The sequence below is a fragment of the Heterodontus francisci genome, chromosome 1 (genome assembly GCF_036365525.1).
Source record: "Heterodontus francisci isolate sHetFra1 chromosome 1, sHetFra1.hap1, whole genome shotgun sequence".
NCBI lineage: Eukaryota > Metazoa > Chordata > Chondrichthyes > Heterodontiformes > Heterodontidae > Heterodontus > Heterodontus francisci.
The window spans coordinates 281736101-281744545 of record NC_090371.1 but is presented as its reverse complement, the minus strand read 5'-3'; positions in this window follow the sequence as shown (position 1 = coordinate 281744545).

Below are 8445 nucleotides of genomic sequence, written 5' to 3'. Positions count from 1 at the left end.
CTTCTCCCAGTCAGCTGTGCTCTTTGGAAGCTATGGGCTCCCCTCACTCTGAGTACAGGTAGGAAATGAAAGGAGCTCCTCGCTCCCTCCTTACCGAACTTCCTCAGTTACCAAACTTCCACTGTAGCACTCTAGTGCAAACCCAAGTTAGCACTGTAAGATGGCTCACTTTTATACTGACTCACTCGAGCCCCTTGAAAACTTGTTTAAACCAATTCCCTAATTAACAAGGTGCAGCTGCAAGCAGAGCCTGAGTGAACCCTGTTTAAAGCTGGTCTAAAACTCACCTTCCCCAACCCTAACAGCAACTGTTAAGTTGATCTGCTAAATAAAAGACAGATTAGATTTAAGATAAAATTAACCCTTAATTATCCTCACTTACCAAACTTCCACTGTAGCACTCTATTGCAACCCAAGTCAGCACTCCAGTGCAAACATGGTTGGCATTCTCCGTCTAAGAAAGATGATGGACACTCAGCAAACAATCTATTTAGGTGGGGTGTCTTCTCTTGGTGCACCTTTGCTGATGGTGCTATGAGTTCTTGCTTTTGATGTTGGCGCCTGTTGCCAAGCTGTTGTAGCAATTGGTTGTCGTGGTAGTGCACACCAGTCCATAGGCTATGTTGCCATTTCCCTCTTTCGCCAGCTAGTGATTCCCAGGTGCGACAGTTGACATTTGGGGCCTTCATGTCACACTTGCAAGTATCCTTGAAGCTGAGCTTTTGCCACCCTGCTGGTTGTCTGGCCCTGGCTACTTCACCATACAGAAAGTCCTTGGTATGTGACCATCTTCCATCCTACGGATGTCCAGTCCACCGAAGCCGCCTGTTTGATTAGTACCAATACATTTAGGAGCTCTGCCTTTGAGACGGCTGCTGCATTTGTGATTTAGACTTGCTAGGATTGACTCATAATGCACCGCAGACAGTGAAGATGGAAATTATTGAGCTTCTTTTCCTGGTAGCTGTAAGTCACCCATGTTTCACAGCCATACAGCAAGGTGCTGAAAACACAGGCCTTATAAACCATCAATTGGTCCTAAGGGTCAGCTTGGTGTTATTCCATGCAGGGAAATTATCCCTTTAAGCTCGTGACCCTAGAATTAAGCAAGTATGATGAGGTTCAACACCCATCAGAACAACACGAATGTACGATTCAAGATTAATTCTCCATCTTTATTGAATAGTTCCCACTTTATTTTTACTTACAGTAAGCTTACACTTCGTTACATGTGTGATCCATATGAGGGTAAAGCCTCTAGACTATCCCTCTCTTAGTTAGCTATTCCCAAAGTTCCTAGTATAATATGTATAATCACCCCTTGGTTGGTCTTCCGATGGCGATGTAGGTCCCAGTAGAACTGGCCAGACTCTACCTGCTTCCTGTGACTGGCGATGGTTTCAGTGTTGTAATGCAGATCTTGGTCTACATTTATACAGTCTTTCGCAGCAATGTTGATTTCCACTCTTTGACTGGCGGCTGACTCATTAACCTATGCCCTCATTCATTTTAAACAGATATTAATCTTTTTGCAAAGGGGCACAAAGGCCATCTATTTCCTGCTGATGGTTGACCCATACAAGCTTTTCTCACCCCATTGTCTGACTGTAAGGTTAGCAGACACCAAACATGTTTTCCTACGCTCAGGTGTTAATGGTCACTTTAAAACAGTTTTGACCCCATCTTTGTTCTTGCAGTAGTGTCCTTTTGTGCAACGGTTTGGCTTTCAGCAAGCAAAGTCTCACACCAGAAATTAGCTCATTGTTGTCTTTCACCCATGTGCGTTTCGTGAGTCAGCCAAAGGTGATAGCTGCTTTCCCTATGTGTGTATTGAGCTCAGCATCAAGGGACAGATTGTTTGTCGCCATGGACCCAAGGTAGCGGAATAGCAACAAAAACAAGAAATGCTGGAATCACTCAGCAGGTCTGGCAGCATCTGTGGAAAGAGAAGCAGAGTTAACGTTTCGGGTCAGTGACCCTTCTTCGGAACGGAGCGGAATAGCAAATTCTGCGACCCACCAAGAACCTATTGAAAAAGGATATTCCATCAGCGTGGTGTGTCCAACAGCAGGAGGAAATGCACAGTGAGACACAGTTCCTGTGTGATGCAATCAAGATTCAGAGGCCATTTAAAATAAAGCATGGACAACTGCCTCCTCTGTGATCTGAGCTACATGGACTTTCTGTTCTGGCTGGAGACCCCTCTGCCCAACCCTTATTCTTTAAAAAAAAATAAAAACAGTAAATGCTTGAAATACTCAGCAGGTCTGGAAGTATCTGTGGAGAGAAACAGAGTTAATGTTTCAGATCTGTGACCTTTCATCAGAACCTTGTCTTTTTTACATTGGTGAAAACAGCTACACCAATCCAAGTGGGTGGCACAGTGGTGCAGTGTTTAGCACCGCAGCCTCACAACTCCAGGGACCCGGGTTTGATTCTGGGTACTGCCTGCGCGGAGTTTGCAAGTTCTCCCTATGACTGTGTGGGTTTTTGCCGGGTGCTCCGGTTTCCTCCCACAGCCAAAGACTTGCAGGTTGATAGGTAAATTGGTCATTGTAAATTGCCCCTAGTGTAGGTAGGTGGTAGGGATTACTGCAGGGTTAGTATAAATGGGTGGTTGTTGGTCGGCACAGACTCGGTGGGCCGAAGGGCCTGTTTCACTGCTGTATCTCTAAATAAATAAAAAATGAATAAATATCTGGCCCCTTACAGAGTGTAAAGCCTGTTCAGCCTTTCTTGATGGGTATAACCTGTCAGTTCCTTTATCAGCCTTGTACATTTTTTTTGCACCTTCCCCAGTGCCTCTGTAACCTTTTTACAATGTAACTTGATAATCTTTTTCAGCAACGTAGGAGGTGCCAACCTCATAATGCTTACATGGGAAGCCATGCTGAATTGTCTCTTTAATAATGAGCAGCAGAGGGCATTGTGCTTCTCTGTTGCATGACCTATTTTAGCCATGCAGTCGTACATGGTGCATCCTTATTTGGAAACAATGAGGTGTATTTTAAACAGTTTGATGATTTAAGTAGACAAGTATAAAATGGGGCACGATGCTTTTTTTTGTTAAGTAACTTGCCATTTTCTGTTAAATAACCTAACATTTCCTGATAATTTACTGAACCTTCAGTGGACTTGAAGCCATTTGCACAGATATCCACAGCTTGCATGCAGCCCTAACACACAAACTGCAGAGGGAGCAAACATCCCCGAAATCAATTCACTCTGTGAAAGTCACTGGGATGGATGTTACGGAACTCAAATTACAATTTGATCATTGTAATGTAAACAATTTGTCACTATGCTGCTCTCTAACTATGATTGCCATGCTGCATTATCAGAAATTGGATGCAAATATGAAATGGAACAGAATGAGGTAGTTTCACTTGGCATCATTCCTCCTCCTTTACTGTCAATACTGAAAATGGTGACTGGATTTGGGGTTTAGCTGTCGCTATCAGGGTGACACTGCATGTCCATTTTCATGCTCAAGGATTAAATTTCCTGAATGCATGGCCATTAAGGTTGCCAACCCTCCAGGATTTCCTTGGAGTCTCCAGCAAATAAAAATTAATCTCCAGGGAAATTTTAAAGAACTCTATTAGGTCACGCTTCAGCCTTCTCTTTTCTAGAGACTGTTCAGTCTTTCTGTTATTAAAATTCTTGAATTACTAATCATCACTTACCAATAGATAGCCTAATACCCTTTCCACCCCCAGTTCCACTCACAGTCTTAAATGCAATCAGAAGTCTCACATGGATTGTAATTGTGTGGTGCATCACATCCTTTATGGGCTAGGACAGATGACCAAAAGCTTGGTTGAATGGGTTTCTAGAGATTTTTTTTTTATTCGTTCCTGGGATGTGGGTGTCGCTGGCCAGGCCAGCATTTATTGCCCATCCCTAATTGCCCTTGAGAAGGTGGTGGTGAGCTGTCTTTTTGAACCACTGCAGTCCATGTGGGGTAGGAACACCTACAGTGCTGCCAGAAAGGGAATTCCAGGATTTTGACCCAGTGACAGTGAAGGAACGGCGATATAGTTCCAAGTCAGGATGGTTTGTGACTTGGAGTGGAACTTGCAGGTGGTGGTGTTCCCATGCATCTGCTGCTCTTGTCCTTCTAGTTGGTAGAGGTCGCGGGTTTGAAAGGTGGTGTCTAAGCAGCCTTGGTGCGTTGCTGCAGTGTATCTTGTAGATGGTACACACTGCTGCCACTGTGCATCGATGGTGAAGGGAGTGAATGTTTGTGGATGGTGTGCTAATCAAGCGGGCTGCTTTGTCCTGGATGGTGTCGAGCTTCTTGAGTGTTGTTGGAGCTGCACCCATCCAGGCAAGTGGAGAGTATTCCATCACACTCCAGACTTGTGCCTTGTAAATGGTGGAAAGGTTTTGGGGAGTCAGGAGGTGAGTTACTTGCCAAGGATTCCTAGTCTTTCCAGAAAGTTCTTCTGCTAATGGTGGGGCAAAGGGAAGAGGGAAACTTGAAAGATCAGAATTGGGGACTGAAGTATGTGCATTGCCTGATTTTGTATTGGTTACAGGCATGCACTGTTCCCTGTGACTTTAACACTGCTGAGTTTCTGAGTTTTATTGGGAAATTACAGGCACACTGGCCAAGATCTTTTCCAGCAATGGGGAGAAACTGTTGGACAGCGCACCCATTATTTCCTAATGTGAACGCTTGGTCATCAGGCCATGATGCCCTAGAGCTGCCAACTCTGGTTGGACTTATTCCTGCAGGTGGCATTACTTAACCCCAGACCATATTCCCACCATTGGTCACCTGGGACATCCATCTTTGCCCCACCCTGCCTTCCCATGGCCAATCAGATGGCGAATAAGGCTCTTCATTCTGCGATTGGATGATTCTTGACTGCTAGTCAAACAGTTTTTCTCCTCATGCCCAATTTTTTTTCTCTAATAAACAAAAGCATCTAAAAGAAATGTTAAAAATCACTATTTTTTTAATGTCCCTTTGATTTTTCTTCAGGATTTCTCACAGCAGCGTCCTGGAAATGAATCTTTAATTCCTGGAGAACATTAGGTCAATCCTGGAAGATTGACAATGCTCAGCTTCCTGCCAGCAGCCAGACTTGGTAAAATACAAACGTCACATTCTGTTTATGCTACATTGGTTTCTGTGGTTCATGCATCACCTTTCAACCATTTTCTCCACAAAGACTGTGATTCTTATTCTTAAGGGAAAGAAAGTAAAATAGACTTGCATTTATGTAGTGCCTTTCACAGCCACAGGCCATCCCAAAAGTACTTTACAGCCAATTAAATGCTTTTTGAAGTGCAGTCACTGTTGTAATGTAGGAAACGCAGCAGGGGGATGCAGGCTAAGAAAGCAGCCAGGACAATTTTTGTTTTAGAAAATTCCGGATCAAATCTCCTCACATAGCGGACTGAAGGGAGACACTGTGGGTTCTCTGATGGGATGGGCAGTCACTAGATTTTCTGGCATGCAAGCACTCATGAGACAGCACTGCCACAGTGAGACAGACCCGTTAGCTCCATGCAAGTGAGCTGCCCTCCCACTGACCGGCCTGGATACTCCAGCAGTCGGTGGGCAAGCTTGGAGGTCCTGGTGGTTCTGCCTGTGCATTTTCTTGTGGCCACAACATTTTCACTGACTTTGAGAAGTTTTCTAGAGAAGAATGTTGCTTCACCCAGCTGAATTCAGCCACTTCAATGCATTTTGAGGATTAAAACTGGGAACTTTCTGATCTTCATAGATCAACACAATACGACCTGACATTTTTATCCTTTAACTTAGAGGATTAACCATGATGTTATCCCTCCATGGTGGAATACCTTTTGATCACCCTTGTTTTCAAGTCCCTCCATGGCCGCACCCCTCCCTGACTCTGTAATCTCCGCCAGCCCTACAACCCTCTGAGATCTCTGCATTCCGACAATTCTGGCCTTCTGCGCATCATTAATTTTAATTGCTCCACCATTGGTGACCATGACTTCAGCATTTTTAAAAATTCATTTATAGGATGTTGGCATTGTTGGTAAGGTCAGCACTTGTTGCCCATCTCTCATTGCCCTTGCGAAGGTGGTGGTGAGCTGCCTTCTTGAATATAACTGAGGGGCTTGCTAGGTCAATTCAGAACGTGGAGTGAACCACATTGTTAAGGGTCTAGAGTCAGATATAGGCCAGACCAGGTAAGGATGGCAGATTTCCATCCCTAGGGGACATTAATGACCCAGATGAGTTCAGCAGCTGGGGAACTTTAGTTCATTCAATAAATCTGGAATAGGAAGCTGGTTTCAGTAATGTTGACTGTGGAGCTACTGGATTGAGTAGACTAGGACTATATTCCCAAGAGTTTAGTAGAATGAGAGGTGACCTCATTGAAACATATAAAATTCTTAAGGGACTTGACAGGGTCAATGCTGGGAGGATGTTTCCCCTGGCTGGGGAGTCTAGAACTCGGAGTCAGTCTCAGAATAAGTGATAAACCATTGAAGACTGAGATGAGGAGCTATTATTCATTGCAAAGAGTTGTGAACCTTTGGAATTCTCAACCCCAGAAGGCTGTGGATGTTCAGTTGTTGAATATATTCAAGACTGAGATCAATATATTTTTGGGTACTAAAGGAATTAAGAGATCTAGCGATAGTGTGGGAAGTTGGAGCTGAGGTAGAAGATCAGTCATGGCCTTAATGAATGACAAAGCAGGTTCGGGGTGATGGGTGCTGAATGATCTACTCCTACTCATTTTTCCTATGTTCTTATGTTCTAAAATGCTTAAGTATTTACTTATTTTTAAAAAAAAACCCTTCTAGACACATATTGGATTATGAATGGATTTGAAAATGACACCAGTAAGTATAGATTTAGGTTACTGGGATTACATTGTGATAATAACGGATGCAGAAAACACCTGCACCACAATAAGAGTGGACGAAAGAAAGAATTTGTATTTATATATCACTTTTCATGATCTCAGGACATCCGAATGCACTTTGCAGCCAATGAAGTATTTTTGAAGTATAGTCACTGTTATAACGTAAGGAAATGTGTCAGCCAATTTGCGCAGAGCAAGCTCCCACAAACCGCATTGTTATAATAACCAGATTATTTGTTTTTTTATGATGTTGATGGAGGGATAAATATTGGCCAGGTCACTAGGAACTGTTCTTTGTGTTTTTCCATGGCATCTTTCATGTTTTTATCAGAGAGCAGAAGGGGCATCGGTTTAATGTTCCATCCAAAAGCTGGCACCTCCAACAATGCAGCACTCCCTCGGTACTGCAGCGGCTCTGTCAGCTGTAAATATGGGTGAAGTCTTTGAAGTGAGCTTAAACTCAGGACCTTCTGGCAGACTCAAGAAGGCTACCAACTGAGCCTTAGTAGTAGTACATTCACCTCTGAATCCTTATTAGTTATGGGGAATAAAGGATAATTAAAGAGATGAAATAACAAAGCAGGAAGGAAATAGATAAGTATTTTTATGATAGTCTTAGAGGCACAGGAAACATGTTTGTGAATTACAAAAGATATGCGCTGAAGGGAAAGTATTATGTAACAGGAATAAATAGAGACCTGGTTAAACTGGGGCAGTGGTTGTGCATTTAAAATAGCTGGGTACAGAAAGAACAGCCATAACAATGAGTGGTGATATTTAAAAGAACAAATGTCAGTGAAATGCAAAATGAGTTTTAAAAAATAAGTAAATTGGGAACATAAAAATCGATAGTTGAACATTCAAAATATTGCTAAGACTGAATTTGAAAATCATCTTAGCCAAATCAAAGACAACAATATGCTTAATTAGGGATGTAAAGTGTAGAATTAGGGAGAGAACGGTGCGGCTATTAAGAAATTTTCTGTGACTCCCTTAGACTAGGGTTCCCAATCCTTCAGGGTTGTCCTGGAGTCTACAGAAGTTAAAGATTAATCCTCAGGACACTGCTGGAAGCAAAACCCAGGAGAAACAATTATAAGAGTATTAAAAGCAACTGTTAATTTTCTTTGAATACTTTTATTTATTAGTTATTAAAATATTGAAGATGGGGAAAAGTTTGATTGAGAATGGGCGGCACAGTGGCGCAGTGGTTAGCACCGCAGCCTCATAGCTCCAGCGACCCGGGTTCAATTCTGGGTACTGCCTGTGTGGAGTTTGCAAGTTCTCCCTGTGTCTGCGTGGGTTTCCTCTGGGTGCTCCGGTTTCCTCCCACATGCCAAAGACTTGCTGGTTGATAGGTTAATTGGCCATTATAAATTGCCCCTAGTATAGGCAGGTGGTAGGAAAATATAGGGACAGGTGGGGATGTGGTAGGAATATGGAATTAATGTAGGATTAGTAGAAATGGGTGGTTGATGGTCGGCACAGATTCGGTGGGCCGAAGGGCCTGTTTCAGTGCTGTATCTCTAAACTAAACTAAACTAAAAGAATCACCCAATCCGGTAACGGAGAACCTGTTGACTTT